A 22103-nucleotide genomic window follows, 5' to 3' on the forward strand; every position below is an offset into this window, starting at 1 on the left:
TTTGAGAAATGCACATCAAAACTACAATGTGGTGTCACCTCACACCAGTTAAAATGGCCATCATCAAAAAACCTACAAACAATAAATGGTGGAGAGGATGAGGAGAAAAGGGAACCCTCTTACACTGTTGGTGGGAATGTAAATTGATAAAGCCACTATGGAGAACAGTATGGAGGTTCCTTAAAAAAAATTGAAAATAGAGGTACCATATGACCCAGGAACCCCACTCCCAGAGAAAACTATGATTCTAAAAGATATGTGCTCCCTGTGCTTGCTTCGGCAGCACATATACTAGAATTGGAACGATACAGAGAAGATTAGCATGGCCCCTGCGCAAGGATGACATGCAAATTGGTGAAGCATTCCATATTTTTGCTCAATTCCAGAAAAATAAATGACCCAATCAAAAAATGGCCAAAGATCTAAACAGACATTTCTCCAAAGAAGACATACAGATGGCTAACAAACACATGAAAAGATGCTCATCACTCATTATCAGAGAAATGCAAATCAAAACCTCAATGAGCTACCATTACACTCCAGTCAGGATGGCTGCTATCCAAAAGTCTACAAGCAATAAATGCTGGAGAGGGTGTGGAGAAAAGGGAACCCTCTTACACTGTTGGTGGGAATGCAAACTAGTACAGCCGCTATGGAGAACAGTGTGGAGATCCCTTAAAAAACTGGAAATAGAACTGCCATATGACCCAGCAATCCCACTCCTGGGCATACACACCGAGGAAGCCAGATCTGAAAGAGACACATGCACCCCAATGTTCATCGCAGCACTGTTTATACTAGCCAGGACATGGAAGCAACCTAGATGCCCATCAGCAGACAAATGGATAAGGAAGCTGTGGTACATATACACCATGGAATGTTACTCAGCTATTAAAAAATTCATTTGAATCAGTTCTAATGAGATGGATGAAACTGGAGCCCATTATACAGAGTGAAGTAAGCCAGAAAGATAAAGACCAATACAGTATACTAATGCATATATATGGAATTTAGAAAGATGGTAATGATAACCCTATATGCAAGACAGAAAAAGAGACACAGATGTATAGAACAGACTTTTGGGCTGTATGGGAGAAGGCGAGGGTGGGATGATCTGAGAGAACAGCATCGAAACATGTATATTGTCAAGTGTGAAACAGATCGCCAGTCCAGGCTGGATGCATGAGACAAGTGCTTGGGGCTGGTGCACTGGGAAGACCCAGAGGGACGGGATGGGGAGGGAGGTGGGAGGGGGGATCGGGATGGGGAATACATGTAACTCCATGGCTGATTCATGTCAGTGTATGACAAAAACCACTACAATATTGTAAAGTAATTAGTCTCCAACTAATAAAAATAATTGAGAAAAAAAGAAAAAAAACCACAGACCTGCTCTTCCCCAGACACTTCTCAGAAGCCCCACAATCTGCTTTGTAAAGATCCTGGCTCCTCTAATTTAATAAAACTGGGAATCTTTAAAAAATAATAATAATTAAATAATAAATAAAATGGGAATTAATTAGAAAAAAAATAAAAGATATGTGCTCCCTAATGTTTATTGCAGCACTATTTGCAATAGCCAGGACATGGAAGCAATCTATATGTCTATCAACACGAGTCAATAAAGAAGATGTGGCACAATGGAATATTACTCAGCCATAAAAAAGAATGAATTGTGTCCTTTGCAGAGATGTGGATGACCTAGAGACTGTCATACAGAGGGAAGTCAAAAAGAGAAAAAAATATATTAATGCATATATGTGGGATCTAGAAAAATGGTACAGATGAGCCCATCTGCAAAACAGAAATAGAGACACAGATGTAGAGAATATTCATATGGACGCCAAAGGGGAAAGGGGGATGAACTGGGAGATTGGGATTGACATGTATACACTACAGTGTTTAAAACAGATAACTAATGAAGACCTACTGTATAGCTCAGGGAACTCTGTGGTGACCTAATTGGGAAGGAAATCCAAATAAGAGGGGATATATGTGTATGTGTGGATGATGCGTTTTTCTGTACAGCAGAAGGTGACACAGCAGTATGAAGCAATAATACCTAGTTTTTTTTCCTTAAAAAAAAAATCTATTTTGTAAGACTTTGTCTTCTGAAGGAAAGGAATAATGGAAAACCTGTGTCCCTATCAGGATCTGCCACTCTTCTCAGACATATATGTAGTTATCAATAGCTTTTGGAAGATAATCCTCCGATTTTAGTGTTGAAAAAGAGAAGCGGGAGTTAAGAAGAGAAAATAAAGTGAAAACAGCACAGAAGTAATGTCTCTGCAATGCAGCCTTGGAAAAGATTAACTAGTCAAAAACAGGACCATGGAGCTGAAGTTGAATTTATCTGTTTGTGTGTTCTGGGGACAGAACCAGGTCAGAACGTCCTGCTGGGATTTATCTGTCCTGGAATGGAAGTTCCCTGGGTAAGACTAAAAGCATTGAAAGCAGGGTATAGAATAGCAATGGTTGGAGAAGCCCCTCAGGTTTGACCCTTAATTAAGCCAAGCTAATTACATTAATAAAAGATTATCCAAAGCTATTCCTGTCAAAAGCATTCAAATTATCCTGCACTTCTGGCTGCAATTACACTGGGAAGTGGAAGCTAACAAGACTAAGGGGAGTGGCCCAAATCATATGACATTAAAGCTCGGAAGGAAGGCAGAACTCAAAGTCACCCAGTGGAGAGGAGTGGATTTGAGGATGAGGACCATTAGCAGCTTTCACAGTGCACAAAGGCACACACTTTTACTTAAATTGAATGCACTCAGATTTGGTTAAGTGGGGTGTTATGATGAAATCCAAAGCTTTTAAAATGCTACCTAAATTTTTTGGATGAAAATTCTTTGAAAAGTTAATTTATTTATAGAAGTATCATATATATGAGAAATGAAACTCTTAAAAAACGCACCAACTCAATGGACATGAGCGTGAGCAAACTCTGGAAGATAGGGAAGGACAGGGAAGCCTGGCACGCCAGAGTTCATGGGGTTGCAAAGAGTCAGACACGACTTAGCGACCGAACACACACAGAAAATTCTTGATACTATCCTCTTTCATTTAATTATTTGAATTCAAAACAACATACTTTTTGGATTGAAAACATAGTAATAATATGAACTGTAATCAATTTGGTTCAATTTTTATTCATTCATAGATACTACCTAGCACAGTTCTAGGTAACAAAGATACTACTGTGAACAATGCATAGGTATGGTTCCTGGTCCCTAGAATATAAACTCCTGTCTTTATGGAGTTTATATTCTAATAAGGAAGATGGAGAAAATGATAAGCAAGCACCTGACCATAAATACACAAGTATGTAAAGCATATCGTAAATGCAATCTAGAAACAAGTAGCTAAGAGAGAGAAACACTGAGGGGATGAGTTTAAACAAAATTATTAGGGGAGGCAACTCTGAGATGACATGAAAGCTCAGACCTAAGAGTGAGAAATCATGCAGAGTGGAGAGAAGTCCTCTCCTGCCAAGATGGAAGCAGTGCATACGCTCTGAGGAGGGAGAGAGCTAGACTTGTTCAAAGATCTAAGAGAAGACGACTGTGGCTGGAGCCAGGCAAACAGAGAAAAGAGAAGGAAGGATGAACTGGGGAAGAGAGGAAAACGAGGGCGGAAGGTGTCTGGTGACTTGGCAGCCTCGATGTGACCAGCGTCACTCACTGTAGCTAAGTTCAGAGAATAGTACAGAAGAGCAAGCATCAAGACTCCTGCTAGGATGAGGAGGAGAGAAAGCCAGCAGGGAAACAGACCCTCACATCTCTGTCTCTCTCACATTCAGCTAAGAAGGGGGTGTTGGTGGGGGAAACTTAGAGGGTTTGAGATTTCTGTCCCAAAGACAGGAAGCATCAGAGCATCTCTGTGTTCTGATAGGATTGTGAATGGTCCAGGGAGAGAGGGTTATGGTTGAGAAGCAAGGATGGGGCCCAAGAGACAAGTGAAGGATAGAATGTGAAGAGAGACAAATATAGGAAAAAATCGGACACAAGTCGAGGTACGGAATTACTGGTAGAAGCTTTGATAACACTGTCCCCTGTCACCCTCACCTCCTCCCGACCTCAGAATTTCCGAACTACACCATCACACTCATCTACACTTCACCTCTGAAATCTCTTTCTGGATTCAAACCATCGACACATCCCATCTGCTTTAAAATCCCTAAGTTCAGTTCAGTTTAGTTCAGTCACTCAGTCGTGTCCAACTCTTTGCGACCCCATGAATTGCAGCACGCCCGTCCTCCCTGTCCATCACCAACTCCCGGAGTTTACCCAAACTCATGCCCATCGAGTCGGTGATGCCATCCAGCCATCTCATCCTCTGTCGTCCCCTCTCCTCCTGCCCCCAGTCCCTCCCAGCATCAGGGTCTTTTCCAATGAGTCAGCTCTTTACATGAGGTGGCCAAAGTACTAGAGTTGCACCTTCAGCATCAGTCCTTCCAATGAACACCCAGGACTGATCTCCTTTAGGATGGGCTGGTTGGATCTCCTTGCAGTCCAAGGGACTCTCAAGAGTCTTCTCCAACACCACAGTTCAAAAGCATCAATTTTTTGGCACTCAGCTTTCTTCACAGTCCAACTCTCACATCCATACATGACCACTGGACCAGCCTTGACCAGACGGACCTTTAAGAATTCCGTGTAAATAATTGTTTACTTTCCTAAACGCACAAGTGTTTGCAAAGATGGCGCAGCCAAGTCAGTACAGGCTTTTGTGGTTGGTTTGTTCTGTGAACACAGGTGTCCGACAGTTTTCTTTATACAACATAATGTGATAAGCAAAACATTTTAGGACAAAGGATAAATTAAAGGTGGCCCCCCCAAAGTGGCAAGATCCAGAATCACCATATAGAGTTTCCCATACGTTCTTCCTCAGTATCTTTTTTATTATATCACCAGTATCTTGGGACTCATTTCCATCCACGCCACTTCCACTTTTCATATCCGCATGGCATTCAAATTCTTTCTCGGATATAATATCTGCAGTGTTTTGTAGAATGTGTCCCTTCTTTGAAAATGTGTGTATTTATATATTCCTATATCCCCTCATTTACTTGCCGTTACCAAATTAAGAAAGAAATAATAGATGTACCAAAAAGCATATGCTGTGCTTGTCTGACTGGGTAGATAGATCATTTTCAAATATAGTAGCAAACGCTGCTTTAGCTTAAAAGAGTTTTTAACTTTTCAAATCCAAATGCACTGAGTTATTTTAAACTCTGCCACCATCAGTCAGTCGCTTCGTGTGGAAGAACATATAACTTAGATAAAGCTAAAGAGGCTGGAGCAATCACCACAAATCACCAGTGAGAAGGCTGCTTGCAGTTGTGACATAGACAGAAATGCAACCCGCCCCCCAACCCCAAAACACCCATGAAGAAGTTGATGTGGTGTTAGAGCCAATACCTCATTGTTGTTCAGACCATCTGTCATCCCACTGGACCACACAAGTAGGAGTCAAGAAGAAATTCATCTTTTATATTGATATCACGCAGTCTTTTTTTTTTTTAAAGGGCATTGGTAAATTTCATTTGATATCAAAATCCAGACATTTCTAACTAAAAGAAGTAGTGAGAAAGTTTAAAATGAAGTTTCAAATCCTTCTAAAAGGATGAGAATTATCTAACATAGGGGGCATTTCTAGTCTTCTGTAGAAGAAAAGCATTTCTCTTGTAGCATGAATTTTAGGCAATTTTATTCGTGCAATGCTTTCTTCAGCTGTTCCAGTTTTCATTGAGAAACATCTGCCTGCTAAAGTTATGTCTATGTTCACAAATCCACATAGCAGGCTAATTTAAATAACCTAAAACTTTCCCAAGTGCCATTAAACTCAAAGTGGCATTCTATTTCATACCCACCAGGATGGCTAAAATTAAAAATCAAAATAATAAATGGTGGTGAGAATATAGAACAACACGAATTCCTTTATGTTGTTGACAGGAGTATAAACTGGTAAGCTGGTAAATACAAATTTGGAAAACGATAAGAAAATAACTACTAAAGCGAGGGGAATGCCAGTAAATGTTGAACACCTGATTCTCAGCAGAGCACTGGACAGGACTGGGGAAGGGGGGTGCTGGATTCCAGTATTGCCTGTGATGCAAATGCTCCCCTGAGAGCCAATCCCAAGCTACTAATGTGACATCACTGAAGAGGAACTTTCTGAGCATCTTACCTTTGACTGGAGCCAAATATGTATCTTCTCCACAATCCTAAATATTTCCTCCTAATTATAATCCCCAAAGAGATGTATATGTATATATGTATAATGTTTCACCGAAAGCTACATAGAAGAATATTTATAGCAACAAAATTTATAAAAATTGGAAACGGGCAACAACCCAATTTTCCTTCTCCCCTCAAGCAGCCACTCATCTCAACTAGCCCAAAGTAGGCAAAGGTATTGTCTATTATTCACTACAATACCTTCTAGCACTAGAAGAACTCCTCATAGATAGTAGATAGTAAGTATTCACTATGTAGCTGTTGACTCAAAGAATAGCTTAACTGATGAATCAACAACAGATGTCTTTTTTGCCCCAGAAAAAGAATCAATATTGCCTTCTTGGATGTTCTCAATCCAATCTGGATTGGAGATGAAGAAAGAACCCTTTGGAATATTCTTGTGCTTCAAAAGAGTTTATGATTCTTAACGTATTTTAGGAAGAAATGTACTGATCACATTTGCTTTCTTAACCATTCAGTCTTGACATGCCCGTGCTCATTTCCTTCCTATTTTAGCCCTATCAGGACAAGTTAAGGAATCACCCAAAAGAAAAATGCAGTGTACCACCTCACCCTGGCAAATGTACTTGTTTGACAGAAAAAGTTGTTTCAAATTGTAATCACTAAAGACATGGACAAACTTAGACAGCGTATTAAAAAGCAGAGCCATCACTTTGCTGACAAAAGTCCATATAATTAAAGTTAAAGCTAAAGCTAAAGCTATGGTTTCTTCAGAGAGTTGGACCATAAAGAAGACTGAGCACCAAAGAACTGATGCTTTCGAACTGTGGTGCTGGAGAGAATTCCTGAGAGTCCCTTGGACTGCAAGGAGATCAAACCAGTCAATCCTAAAGGAAGCGAATATTCACTGGAAGAACTGATGCTGAAGCTGAAGCTCTAATACTTTGGCCACCTGATGCAAAGGGTTGACTCATTGGGAAAGACCCTGGTGCTGGGAAAGATGGAAGGCAGGAGGTGAAGAGGACAACAGAGAATGAGATGGTTAGATAGCATGACTGATTCAATGGACATGAGTTTGAGCAAACTCTGGAAGATAGTAGAGGACAGAGGACCCTGGCATGCTGCAGTCCATGGGGTCACAAAGAGTCAGCCGCAACTTGGACAACAACAAAAGACATTGACTCCCACGCATGGGAGACTGTGTTAATCTAAGACATGATTTTTGAACCTGCATTAAACTTTTTAGGAGATATGCTTAGAGTCCTTTCTCCCCCATGGGATTTCAATGGAGAAATCTTAGAATCCTTGCCTTCAGCATGGCTCTTTTAAAAGCAATTCTCATTGCTATTCCTGGGAAAACAGATCTGTAATATCCTTAACAATTTTCCCAGATATAAAGTGAGCAATTCTTTCAGGACATCAAAAATACTGTTCATCTGCATGGCCTCCTGTCTCCCACAGTTTTTCTCTTTCTTATTGTCTAGTCTGAGGTTGAAATAATTCATTAAAATGAAAATCAGTCACCATTAATGGAAACCAAACCAGAGGGAGATTTTTCAGTGTTTCTCTAAGCCAAATTTTTAGATCTGCCTTATTCAAAATCACATATTTGAAATTGTTTAAAATTTCATTTTATTTATTAATCCCCAGAAGTATATAAATGATATATAATTATTCTACCAAGTTACAGAGACTGATGTATAAGATTTTATGTCACCTAATTGGGGGGCCACCAGAAGGATTCCTATTTATAACAACAAATAATTATACTTCAAACTGTATTTCTTTTAAGAAAAAAACTACGTTATAAAGTGGAGTTTTATTTTTAACACACAAAGAGGATCCTTCCTTATAGCAAATATAGATGGAGATGGACTGGGGGTAGGGAAGGAAATGGCGCAGGCCTGAGAAATGAAAACGTGCAACAAAATTATCTGGAAATCTTGTAGACTCAGCCTGGTAGGGGTCTGTCTGTTTTAGAGAGAATTAGTGGAAGAGCAAGAAAGATGTTGATGCCTTTGATCAATGAGAAACCCTGGAGAGGCGAGACTTAGAGTTCAGGGTTAAAAAGAGATTAAAAGCAAAATGCTTAGAGGAGATGGGGCGGCAGAGAGAGCCAGAAATTCTCTATGTAAGGGGAGCCAGCAAGCACAGGACTATAATCAATCTCTAATTTCTCACACTTTGTTCAAATCTCTCTTCAAACCACTGAAACTATATTATTTCACAGCATCTGTGCCAGCTTTAACTATGAAATATTTTAAAAATTGCCCCTGAAAGAATGCAATTTCCCTTCAATATCATAATTAAATAAATGTAGGTAAAAGGAAGCTCTTATAACAAGCTTAGAAATGAGATCATTTCTTTCCTCAAGAGGTGGCCTTCTTTTATGGCCAATGGCAATTCTGACCCTTATTGACACAAATTGTATAGGAGGCAGTGGTCAAGACCATCCCCAAGAAAAAGAAAGGCTAAATGGTTGTCTGACGAGGCCTTACAAATAGCTGAGAAAAGAAGACAAGCTAAAGGCAAAGGAGAAAAGGAAATACATACCCATTTGAATGAAGAGTTCCAAAGAATAGCAAGGAGAGATAAGAAAGCCTTCCTTAGCGATCAATGCAAAGAAATAGAGGAAAACAATAGAATGAGAAAGACTAGAGATCTCTTCAAGAAAATTAGATACCAAGGGAACATTTCATGCAAAGATAGTCATAATAAAAGCCAAAAATGGTATGGACCTAACAGAAGCAGAAGATATTAAGAAGAGGTGGCAAGAATACACAGAGGAACTATATAAAAAAAGATCTTCATGACCCAGATAACCACGATGGTGTGATCACTCACCCAGAGTCTGACATCCTGGAATGTGAAGTCAAGTGGGCCTTAGGAAGCATCACTAAGAACAAAGCTAGTGGAGGTGATGGAATTCCAGTTGAGTTATTTCAAATCCTAAAAGATGATGCTGTGAAAGCGCTGCACTCAATATGCTAGCAAATTAATGCTCAAAATTCTCCAAGCCAGTCTTCAACAGTACGTGAACCGTGAACTTCCTGATGTTCAAGATGGATTTAGAAAAGGCAGAGGAACCAGAGTTCAAATTGCCAACATCTGCTGGATCATTGAAAAAGCAAGAGAGTTCCAGAAAAACGTTTACTTCTCCTTTATTGACTATGCCAAAGCCTTTGATTGTGTGGATCACAACAAACTGTGGAAAATTCTTCAAGAGATGGGAATACCAGACCACCTGACCTGCCTCCTGAGAAATCTGTATGCAGGTCAAGAAGCAACAGGTTAGAACTGGACATGGGACAACAGACTGGTTCCAAATAGGAAAAGGAGTACGCCAAGGCTGTATATTGTCACCCTGCTTATTTAACTTACATGCAGAGTACATCATGTGAAACGCTGGGCTGGAGGAAGCACAAGCTGGAATCAAGATTGCCAGGAGAAATATCAATAACCTCAGTCAGATTACACTACCCTTATGACAGAAAGTGAAGTAGAACTAAAGAGCCTCTTGATGAAAGTGAAAGAGTAGAGTGTGAAAAAGTTGTCTTAAAGCTCAACATTCAGAAAACTAAGATCATGGCATCCGGTCCCATCACTTCAAGGAAAATAGATGGGGAAACAATGGAAACAGTGACAGACTTTAATTTTGGGGGGCTCCAAAATCACTGCAGATGGTGACTGCAATCATGAAATTAAAAGACATTTGCTCCTTGGAAGAAAAGCTATGACCAACCTAGACAGCATATTAAAAAGCAAAGACATTAATTTACCCTCAAAGGTCCATCTAGTCAAAGCTATGGTAGTCATGTATGGATGTAAGAGTTGGACTATAAGGAAAGCTGAGCGCTGAAGAGTTGATGCTTTTGAACTGTGGTGTTGGAGAAGACTCTTGAGAGTCCCTTGGACTGCAAGGAGATCCAACCAGTCCATCCTAAATGAAATCAGTCCTGAATATTCATTGGAAGGATGATGCTGAAGCTGAAGCTCCAATACTTTGGGCACCTGACTCATTGGAAAAGTCCCTGATGCTGGGAAAGATTGAAGGCTGGAGGAGAAGGGGACAATAGAGGATGAGATGGTTGGATGGCATCACCAACACAATGGACATGAGTTTGAGTGAGCTCTGGGAGTTGGTGATGGACAGGGAAACCTGGCGTGCTGCAGTTCATGGGGTCGCAAAGAGTCAGACATGATTGAGCAAATGACCTGAACTGTACCTGTCACCTAGATTGTGCCATGTAGTTTTATCCAAACGAAACAATGACTGTTAGCAGTCCAGATTTACACAGAAGTGTCTTCCATGATAAAATAAAACTTCTCAGAAAAGATTAATCTGACCCTCTCTTAACACTGAGATCTGACATAGCTGTATAACTGCTACATATATGTAAAAATACAATTTTTGTACCGAATATATGTTGGAGGCAACCAAATTAAACCTATTACCCTGATTTCAATTGCTTTGGAGGATAATGTCACTGATACCATAGGGTAGTCCAGTACAGATAAAAATTCATTTAAATAAAGAAAATTTAATTAAATCAAACCTGAAAAAAATTCTCTTTAGAGTTAGAGTCATGCAGTTCTCTTTATATAAAAATTTTTAAAATGGTCATCGTTCCCTGATACATATACACATTAAATCTTTGCGTCTTAAACTGATACAGTGCTGTATGTCAATTATAAGTTAATAAAAATGGAAGAAAAAACAAAATAAATTTAAAAAAATTTAAAAAGCACATCTTGTTTGGATAATAGCCATGCTGAAAATTATTCCTTACACAATCAGGCTGAGACACTGTATAGAAAGAACCACTGGAGAGGTCAGCTACGCCATCAGTGACATAAAACCCTGACAAAATCAAAGCAGATGCAAAGAATGGCGATTATAGTGGAAGTTCCTACAGCAGTATCCATGAGTACACAAAGGTGGGACTGATGTAAATTTTAATAACTTTTCCGTAATGTAAAATGCGTTCGGAAAATGACAAGAACCAAACTCTGGGTTCAAGTTCCATGATGTGAAGTATCACATCAACATGCTACCTAGAGAAGCTGTGTAGGAACAGGCTAGGGAGGCAGACTCTGGAGGTGGGCTCCGATTCTCGTCTCACCTGCGCAGCCGCTGGCCCTGCCCATGGTTCATGACACCTGCGTGTCCTCCCGTGGGCCTCCCGAGACGGTACACAGATGCCCCAGGGTCACACGTCCAGTCATTGAATTGTTCTCTGAATGGACCCCAGGACAGAGCCAGGTTCTGCAGCCAGAACCACAAAGGGGTCTTGATCAATGAACCCAAAGCCCATCAGTTTCTCAGGACACAGCACAGAACAGAGAGATCGTAGGTCACTTCGCGTGCCCGTCCTTAAAAGCAACCCCCTCCAGGAAACATTGCTACGTTCATTTTTCACACGAGCGAACTAACTGGGGAGTCTGACTCTCCCGTGACAAGAAAGCGACTGTATGGTAGAGCAGCTCTTCAAGCCCGAGCCTGGACTCCCCAGGACCGCCATGCAGGAACGGTCCCCATAAACGCCCTTCTTCCGCGAGAAAGATGTACCTATAAGGACATCCGTATTTTTATAATCTAGCCCAGCGGTTCACCGAGCGCCATCTGGGAACCCCTGGGGGTGCTCAAGACCTTTTCAGGGAGACCATGAGATCAAAACTATGTTCATAATGATGAGAAGCCGTTATTTGTCTTCTTACTCTCACTCCACTATGAGCCCACAGGGAAGTTCACCAGAGGCTGCCTGACCTGTGATGTCACAACAGATTGAACGCAGAAGCAGATATAAGAATACACCTGTCTTCTATTAAGCCCGACATTAAAGACACTTGCAAAAAAACCAAAAACAATGCTACTCTTCTCGCTTAAGTTAATTTTTAAGTTTTAGAAAATAAGACAATTTTTTTTTTTTTTGGCTGTGCCACACAGCTTGTGGGATTTTAGCTCCCGGACCAGGAACTGAAAGCAGGACCTCAGTAGTAAGAGCGGGAGTCTTTTTTTTTTTTTTTTTTTACTTCCTATTCCTTCCATTTTATTTTATTTTTCATTTATTTTTATTAGTTGGAGGCTAATTACTTTATAATATTGTAGTGGTTTTTGTCATACATTGACATGAATCAGCCATGGAAGACCAGGAGTCTTAACCGCTGGACCACCAGGGAATTCCCAAGATTATTTTTCATTAATACATTATTTATGTTAATATGTAATGGGGTTTGCTATTTTTAAACAAATCATCCATATATTTAATTTTTTTTCAGTTTTAAGTTTGACTACACTAGGTATCTCTAGATATATATACTCATAGAGAAAAGCTTTTTCAGAGCCTCAATAATTTTCCTGTAGTCTAAGAATATGTCTAAAAAATAATTACACTTCAATTTAGAATAATTTTTAAGACTGTAGAGAGACCCTAAGAATAAAAACTTTGAGAACTCCGAAGAACATGCATAGTATTATGCTACTGTCGGCACCAGAGCATAGAGAGAAAACAGATCATAAAGAGTGTTTCTGTTTTTGATTTTTATGGGAATATAGTTCATTCACAGTGCTGTGTTCGCCTCAAGCGTACAGCAAAGTGACTCGGCTACTACGTGCCCGCATCCCCTCTTTCTCTGAGACCCCTTTCCCGTACAGGCCACTGCAGGGTGTCGAGCGGAGTCCCCGCGTGTCCCGCAGGTCCTTGCCTGCGTGTGTGCTGTTTATTCAGTCGTGTCCGACTCTCTGCGACCCCATGGACTGAAGCCCACCAGGCTCCTCTGTCCGTGGGATTCTCCAGATAAGAATACTGAAGTGGGTTGCCATGCCCTTCTCCAGGGGAGCTTCCTGACCCAGGGATTGAACCCATGTCTCCTCCATTGGCAGGAGGGTTCATTACCACCAGCGCCTCCTAGGAAGCCCACAGTAGGTCTTCATTTGTTATCTGTTTTATATAGTAGTGTGTATACGTCAGCACCGTTCTCTCAACCCATCCCTCCCCTCCTCACCCCCTGGCAACCAGTCTGTTCTCTACATCCCTGACTCTGCCTCTGTTTTGCAAATAAGATCATCCGTATCTTTTTTTTTTTTTTAAGATTCTACATGTAAGCAACATCACAGGACGCCTGTTTTTCTGTCTTACCCACTTCACTCAGCATGATAATCACCAGGCCCATTCATGTTGCTGCAAGTGGTTTTCACCAGGCATATATTTAGCCTGGCAGTTCTTTGGGTACCCTGAAATTCAGTGTCATTTTCATCCCTGTATCTATCCCCACTGAGGCTACTCTTCTATGAGAAAAGACCATCAAGGGATTATTGTCAGGTGAGCCGGTACGATTTTTTTTGTTAGTTGTGTTGGAATAGAGTGAAGTATGAATTAGAATGTGAGAAGCTGAATGCTTTTATCACATTTTATTGCATGTGTTTTAATGAGTCCATAATGTAAAAGATTATCAAAATAGCTTCAGCAGACTACATTGAAAGAGGATGAAGCGCCTAGGTTACCACAAATTGTGACAGCCCTTAACTTTAAAAAAATTGTACGTGTATGTGTATAATATAAATGTAACCACAATGAAATCTTTATATATAAATTTATATTATATCAGGATATGTTACATACTCTGAGATAGATAGATAGTATATAAATAATTCAAAAGTTAAGTCTGAAAAAAAAGAAAAATTAAGGCGTTCACTTGATCAGTGTGACAACTTTCTTGATACATAAGTACCTACCTAAATGTTCAGAATATAAATGAATACCTCTATATGTAATACATATATTTAAGTGGAGTTGTCCATCTCTAGTATACCTTCAAAGTAATCATAGAAGATTATTAGAATGAATTAAAACTTTTTATTATTACGTATGCTAAATGGTTTAAAAAGTATAATTACCACAGCCTTCAAGAATGAAAATTATGATGATATACCCATCAAGATGAAAGTATATCAACAAAACGTTAACTGCTAACCAAGCTCTGGCACATCCATACATAATCTATGTCACGGCAGAGGGGTAGGAAGGAGATGGCAGCAAACACATCTGCCGCCTTAATAAAGCAGGAGCAAACCTCCACCAGCATTTTGATTCCAAGATTTCTTAGATTCACTATTTGACATAGACTAATTCAAATGGGTACAATAGAGCAAAACGCGTGAAAGAAACAGGGAAGACTGTGAAAGAGAAACATGTGCTCAGCATAAGCGCATAACTTACCTCTCAACCACAAAGAAAACACAGTCCAATGCTGCTGAGTCATCCACAAACACAAAGTCATTTTTTAAAAGCAGGTGGTGGTATGGCGGAAGGAAAGAGATTTGACTTTAATATTTAATGTTACTTGAGTTAGCAAACATTAACTCAAGACTATTTTTCTCTTTGATTTACATAAAGGTCAACTTTTGACTGAAAAATTTGAGTCGCAGGTGGGATATTTAATTTCCTCGATGACCTCCAGTGGTCATCCAAGACACACATTGGCATGAGAAATAGAGTTGTTTATATTACAGAGTATAAAATGGTCAAATAACAAGAAGGATCCTGAAAATATCCTTTAAGAAGTGACAGAAATTCTCACTTGACAAAATAAATTGAATGTATCCAAACACTTAAAATGTACACCGTTAATCCTGAAATTTTAATTTTAGGAATATATCCTAAAGGAAGAGCTTGACAAGCCCTCAAAAAATGTTACTAATAGGAAAGTTTATTTAAGGACTGCTTAACAACAGATTATATTGGCCAGCAATGCCTAACGTTTAAACAAAGTGTGGTACATCCATAGAGTGAAATACTAATGCAGCCATCAAGAATAATATTGATGCCACATTACTGAAAAGAAATATGTGAGCAAAATACTGTTGAATTAGAAAGCAAGTTAAAATCAGGGTAAAATAGCATAACTCTTGATATTATCCAGGCTAAAAAATTGTGTGAAAAGTATATAATAAGTAATTAAAGGATTAGAGATTAAGCTTTGGGTGGTGAAATTATAGATTTCTTAAATGAATTAATTTTCTACTTTATTCTAGAATAAATAAGCCTTGCTTTGTAATAATGAATATATTTTTCTAAAAATTTACATAAAGATATTGATCATGAGATTACTGCCAATCTCACACAGAAGTTATTAACATTTTTTTTCTTATCCAACCAGTTTTATCTATAACGTTCATTGTTGCTTAGTTGCTAAGTTGTATTTGACTCTTTTGTGTCCCCATGGACTGTTAGCCCTCCAGGCTCCTCTGTCCAGGGGATTACTGGAGTGGGTTGCCATTTCCTTCTCCAGGGTATCTTCCCAATCCAGGGATGGAACCTGAGTCTCCTGCAGCGAAGGCAGATTCTTTACCTCTGAGCCACCGAGGAAGCCTATCTGTAACAGACTATGCAGTTATCGCAGGACAGTCTTTCTGACTCACATGTTTTATCTTTCTCTTTGGTAAATTGAAAGACAAAGCAGTATTCGGTTCACACTTTTTTCTTAGGGCTTTATTTTTCAAGTGCACATTTATTTACCAAACACGAAAGCGTGTCAGAGATGTATTTTTTTATTCTTAAATAAATGTTCTTATCTAGGTGATTTTATAATAGAGTAATAAGTCTAATTTAAATACAATACAAAATAATTGACCATTTTCTTCCACCACCCTTAATTATTTAGAACACGCGTTTCATCTTTTATGTGATGTGGGAAAGAATGATTTCTTCAAGGCACCTGAAAGCAACAACCAGGAGCAGCATTAGTGAAGAAAGGAGACTTTGTCAGGACTACATGTATCTGGATGGAGAAAAACTTGCTACACCTGATTGATTATAAGGCATCTGAGCAAAAAACAGATAATCAGGATCAATTTTTCTCTAAACAGACCAGAAAGTAAGTAAATTTGACTCGTGGTTTAGTAGGCTGTATTTATCCAATTGTCCATAGCAATAAGGTTAAAAGTATTTATAACATTCAACTATAGAAATACAAACCAGATATTATTAGGGCCAATTCTGGCCCTCATAAATTAGTATCTTTTCACTATTGTATCTTGATCCATTGCATTGATCCAGCAGGAGTTGAAATTTAAAACCAATTGCCTTTTGATTCCTTTGTTAATAGGACCCAAACCAATATGGATCACCCTTTTTATCAGAGCAGCCAATAAGCCAAACCCAATTACCTACTCTTGCCTCCGACAGCTGGTTGAAACGCTTAATTAGTGTGCCCTAAATGCAGAAACAGAGGAGAGGCTGTACCATACAAAACCTGCCCTTAAGCTAATATCTAAATTATTTAGAATCTGCTACATTCATCAGAAGATGAAAACCACAGCACTTTAACAGGATAACTTCAAACCAGAACCATCCAACTTGCACAAGACCATTGTTAGACCTGGAATAAAGTGAGGCCAGAAATCCCACTAAATTTCATTTCCTTTCTCTGGCAAAGTGAGTTAACTCAACAAACTTCAGCCTTACTTTCCTTACACAGTTTCTCCCTTGGCTACACGAGCTCAAAGTCGTAGAAGGGAAATATGGCAAAGTCTTAATCACACACGTATAACCAACCCTACATCTTTAATCACATTCTCCAGAATTCTACCTGTCCACGATATGCATTTTGAATTACAAACTACTTACGACGAGGGGAAGCAGTGAGACGTTTATATCATGCAAGCTCAGAGACAATTTTCTTTGGCAGTTTCCATCTGGCACATTGCATTTGACAGCAGCAATCAACAGCCTCTTGTGTGATGTAATGCACTATGACTGGTGTAATCCAGGCAAATCATCTCAAAGGAGAACGCCCCATGGGAAGCACCTTTCTTCCACGGGTAATGAAAGTATTATAAATAAATACTAACTTCATGTTCCATGACATGATGTGGCCCAGAGCTGTGACATGCAACTCATATTGTCATATTATTTTATTTTTTGTCTTTTGGCTGGTGAGTAATGCATAGAAAGAAAAATTCTGGACATCCCTGGTAGTTCAGTGGATGGGAGTCTGCCTGCTAGTGCAGGGGACATGGTCCTGGAAGATCCCACACGCTGCGGAGCAACTGAGCCCATAAACCACAGCTACCGAGCCCGTGTGCCCTAGAGCCTTTGATCTGAAACAAGAGAAGCCACCACAGTGAGAAGCCGGTGCACCGCAACTAGAGAGAGTAGCCCCTGCTTTCTGCAACTAGAGAAAGCCTGTGCGCAGCAATGAAGACGCTGCACAAACAGAAATAAAATACATAAATAAATGAAAATATAAAAAATTCTAATATCATAGTTCTACCACTGTGTGCAAAATAAGTAGATCCTGAAGCTCAGGCTGGGCATGGGGTTGGGGGGAGGGAGAATTATTATTAATAGAAAAAAATGTGTCTGTTCAAAATATTGTATAATTTTTCAACTCAGAGACATTCTACATAATATCTCAGATAACTAGAGTCAAATTAAACTAATTGTATGTCCCTTGCAACCCAAATTTATCAAGCAAATATTTGGTTCTTCAATTTGTCCGTTGTTTTATTTTATTTATTTATTTTTTCATTTATTTTTATTATTTGGAGGCTAGTTACTGTACAATATTGTAGTCGTTTTTGCCATACATTGACATGAATCAGCCATGGATTTACATGTATTCCCCATCTCGATCCCCCCTCCCACCTCCCTCCCCATCCCGTCCCTCTGGGTCATCCCAGTGCACCAGCCCTGAGCACTTGTCTCATGCATCCAGCCTGGACTGGCGATCTGTTCCACACTTGATAATATACATGTTTCGATGCTGTTCTCTCAGATAATCCCACCCTCGCCTTCTCCCATACAGCCCAAAAGTCTGTTGTATACATCTGTGTCTCTTTTTCTGTCTTGCATATAGTGTTATCATTACCATCTTTTTAAATTCCATATATATGCATTAGTATAATGTATTGGTGTTTATCTTTCTGGCTTACTTCACTCTGTATAATGGGCTCCAGTTTCATCCATCTCATTAGAACTGATTCAAATGAATTCTTTTTAATGGCTGAGTAACATTCCATGGTGTATATGTACCACAGCTTTCTTATCCATTCGTCTGCTGATGAGGATCTAGGTTGCTTCCTTGTCCTGGCTATTATAAACTGTGCTGCGATGAACATTGGGGTGCACGTGTCTCTTTCAGATCTGGCTTCCTCGGTGTGTATGCCCAGGAGTGGGATTACTGGGTCATATGGCAGTTCTATTTCCAGTTTTTTAAGGAATCTCCACACTGTTCTCCATAGCGGCTGTGCTAGTTTGCATTCCCACCAACTGTCCGTTGTTTTAGTTACCTATTTCTGTGTAACAGATTACTCCAAAATGTTGATTTAAGACATTTATTATCTCACGGTTTCTCTGAATCAGGAACCCAGGCACCGCTGAACTGAGTACCTAGCTCTGAGCATCTTTCGAGGCTTCAGTCAGCTCATGGTCCCCTGGAAAGGAGTCACTTCCAGCTACACTTCCGTGTTTGTTGGCAGGACTCAGATCTCAGCAGGCTGCTGGACCGGGCCTCGGTTCCTGGATTCGAGGACCTCTCCACAGAGCATCTCACCGTGCGGCAGTCAGCAGGAGAGCATGCTAGCAACACAAACAGAAGTGACTCAGACTCGGGGGCGGGGCTTGCACAGACGTGTGACTCCTGGTAGGTAGGGTTCACTGGGGTCACCTCAGAAGCTGCCCACCACATTCACTAGCAACTTTGTTACGAAAATGAATAGGCCAGCTAATATTTTCTGCCTCTGTAATTAACACACGTTAAATCATGGGCCCTTGTTAGACAGTCACACTTAAAAGGAAAATGATTTTTTTTATAGTGAGTCCAACCGATGTAATCATCAAACAGTACAAACTCATGTTAAAGGAGGAAGTTAGCAGCTGGGCTTCCCTGGTGGCTGAGCAGTGAATAATCTGCCTGCAACGCAGGAGATGCAGGAGATGCAGATTTGATCCCTGGGTGGGGAAGATCCCCTGGAGGATAAAATGGCAACTCAGTCCAGTATTCTTACCAGGAAAATCCCATGGATGGAGGAGCCTCATTGGCTACGGTCCATGGGGTCGCAAAGAGTTGAACACAACTGAACGCTGAGCAAGTTAACATCTGGTACACGAAATAGATATCACTCTCATAGAGCTGTCCTTTTTTCCCCAATATTATTTTTATTAATTTCTTTTTTTAAATTTTATTGAAGTATAGTTGTTTTTTTTAAGCTTGTCATTTTGTATTGGGGTATAGCCGATTAACAAACAGTGTTGTGATGGTCCCAGGTGAACAGGAAAGAGACTCTGCTCTACACATACACGTGTCCATTTTCCCCCAAACTCTGCTTCCATCCACGCCGCCACATAACTTTTTTATTTTTTTTGGTTCTTTTACCCCAATCATTTATGTCATGTTTCTTCCTTCCCCTGGCAAGATAATGTCAAAATTAACATTCAGAGCTGGAGGAATGGGTGACTTTTCAATGTTTGATGGCTGTCATTCACACACACTGCTGAAACGTGCAGTATCACAGAGTTAAAAGTTCAGACTGACAACCAACTACTTCCATGTGTAACTAATAGAGCTGAAATTTCTCTACTTACTTAACAAATATATGCAAATAATATATAAATAAAACACCAACATGTCCATATAATAATAACGAACTAATATTGAATCCTTACAATGAGTCAAACTGTGTTCTGAATCATTTAACTACTTAATATATATTTTGGGCTTCCCAGGTGGCAGAGTGATAAAGAATCTGCATGCCAATGGAGGAGACGTGAGTTCGACCCCTGGGTGGGGAAGATCCCCTGGAGAAGGAAATGGCAACCCACTCCAGTATTCTTACCTGGAAAATTCCATGGACAGAGGAGCCTGGTGGGCTATAGTCCATGATATTGTAGAGAGCTGGCCATGACTGAGCAACTGAGCATATTACATACAAACCGATGTATAGATATCTACAGGTAAACACAGGAAATCCCTATTACTTGATGGCTATTAACATTATTTATGTATTTATAGTGCAATTAGATGAAAATTACCCAACATTTTCAAGGCCTATAGTTTCTGTCATTCCTCTTCAATCAGCACTGAAACCCACTAAGTAAAAAAAGTGTCCAAAAAATGATATATAATTTTAAGTATGAAAGGCAGCTAAGTTAAGTATAAAGTGCAGCAGAGGATGAGATGGTTAAGTATAAAGTTAACTATAAAGTGCAGCAGAGGATGAGATGGTTAGATAACATCACTGACTCAATGGGCAAGAGTTTGAGCTCACTCCGGGACATAGTGAAGGACAGGGTGTAGTCCATGGGGTTGCTAAGAGTCAGACATGATTAGCAACTGAACATCAACAACAACAATAAAGTGACTCTACCTACTTTGTGCTCAACCAGACTGGTTTATACATATTGTGAATTTGCTTCTTTAAAAAGAAAAACAGCATTCCTGGAGAGTTGGTTACTTTATTTCTGCTAAAGGAAATTATTTTTAAATTCCGAGAACTATTTTTTTTTTAACCCTGAGGTTGTTTTTGTCCTCCTATCAGTTCATAGATGCATCCTGGTAGAATGTATGAATGTTTTTCATTTACTTTTTCAGGTACAAAATGTAAATCAATACAATATAATGTATACAGTAATGTGTACTATAATAGTTTTTAAAACTTAAAGAAATAAGATAAATGCTTAATCACTAGCTCTAAATGTTAATTGAATGCTTACTACATTTAGGGTGCCCTGCTAATGCTAAAAATGTGATTTAAATTTTTCTATTTTTAAAAGTTCTAAACTTCACTGAAAACTGTAATACTAATAAATTCTTGTGTTGATTTTTTTTTTCATGTGTTGATTTTTTTAAATAGCAGCACTATAAGAAAAACAAAAGCTAACCACTTGTAGATTACTGAGTCTTCTAGCAAGGAAACTCAGAAAGACATTATCTTTCCACTTGCTTTAGAGATTAGCGGGCTAGTGAATTGTTATCCAATCATAGCATCACTTTTTCTCCTGCTGTTCATAATTGATTGTATTGTGCATATATTTTTTCTTTATAAAAGGAACCATTTTACTCTGAACATTATCTATATTTATACAGAAGATAATTTCTACCACTACTTTTTTTGCAGAAGTAATATATATATATTACTGCACTCAACATTTACAGCAGTTTTCAGATTACAGAAATGATTAATTCTTCTTAGCTAAGGGAATAGTAGTAGTGTTTTCCTGCTCCTCTCAATGAAGCACTTGAAGATACACTGTAACAGATGTGACTGCTTATATGACTTTGAAGAAAGACTTCGCTTTAAAGGACAAAACCAGAAAAGAACATTTCAGAGAAAGAAGAGAAATGATTCTCTAGAGAAGTTAAAGCTGCTAGTAGAGAATGTAGAATTAAGAAGAGAAAATAAATAGCTTTCCAGGATCCTGTGGGTGAATTTTATTGCAGAAATATTTCACTTAAATATAGTATCTGCTGAAGTGAGTTGGAGCTTCCCAGGGGGCCCTGTGGTAAACAATTTGCCTGCCAATGCAGGAGATTCGGGGGACACAGGTTCGATCCTTGGGTCAGAAAGATCCTCTGGAGGAGGAAATGGGAACCCACTCCAGTATTCTTGCCTGGAGAATTCCATGGACAGAGGAGCCTGGCGGGCCACAGTCCATGAGGTCGTAAGAGAGTCCCACACGACTGAGCGCCAGCACAGACTGTGACCCAGTACCTCAGCTGAATGGCGGTCAAAGACAAAGCAGCCAACCTGCCTCTAAAATGCATGTGGAAACTCAAAGGACCTACAACGGTAAAAACATTTCAAAAAAGAAGAATATTGGATGACTTGTACTACCTGATTTCAATACTTACTATAAAGCCACAGTCATCAAGACGGTGTGATATAGATCAATGAAACAG

At 39.5% G+C, this 22103-nt stretch overlaps 1 non-coding gene across 1 annotated transcript; it reads left to right on the forward strand.

Moving 5' to 3' along the window:
• Positions 1-267: 267 nt before the first annotated feature.
• Positions 268-374, forward strand: LOC122452599. The gene has a single exon (XR_006272763.1). It is a non-coding gene; the product is annotated as a U6 spliceosomal RNA (small nuclear RNA).
• Positions 375-22103: the final 21729 nt, after the last annotated feature.

The sequence above is a fragment of the Cervus canadensis genome, chromosome 13 (genome assembly GCF_019320065.1).
Source record: "Cervus canadensis isolate Bull #8, Minnesota chromosome 13, ASM1932006v1, whole genome shotgun sequence".
In the NCBI taxonomy this organism is placed as follows: domain Eukaryota; kingdom Metazoa; phylum Chordata; class Mammalia; order Artiodactyla; family Cervidae; genus Cervus; species Cervus canadensis.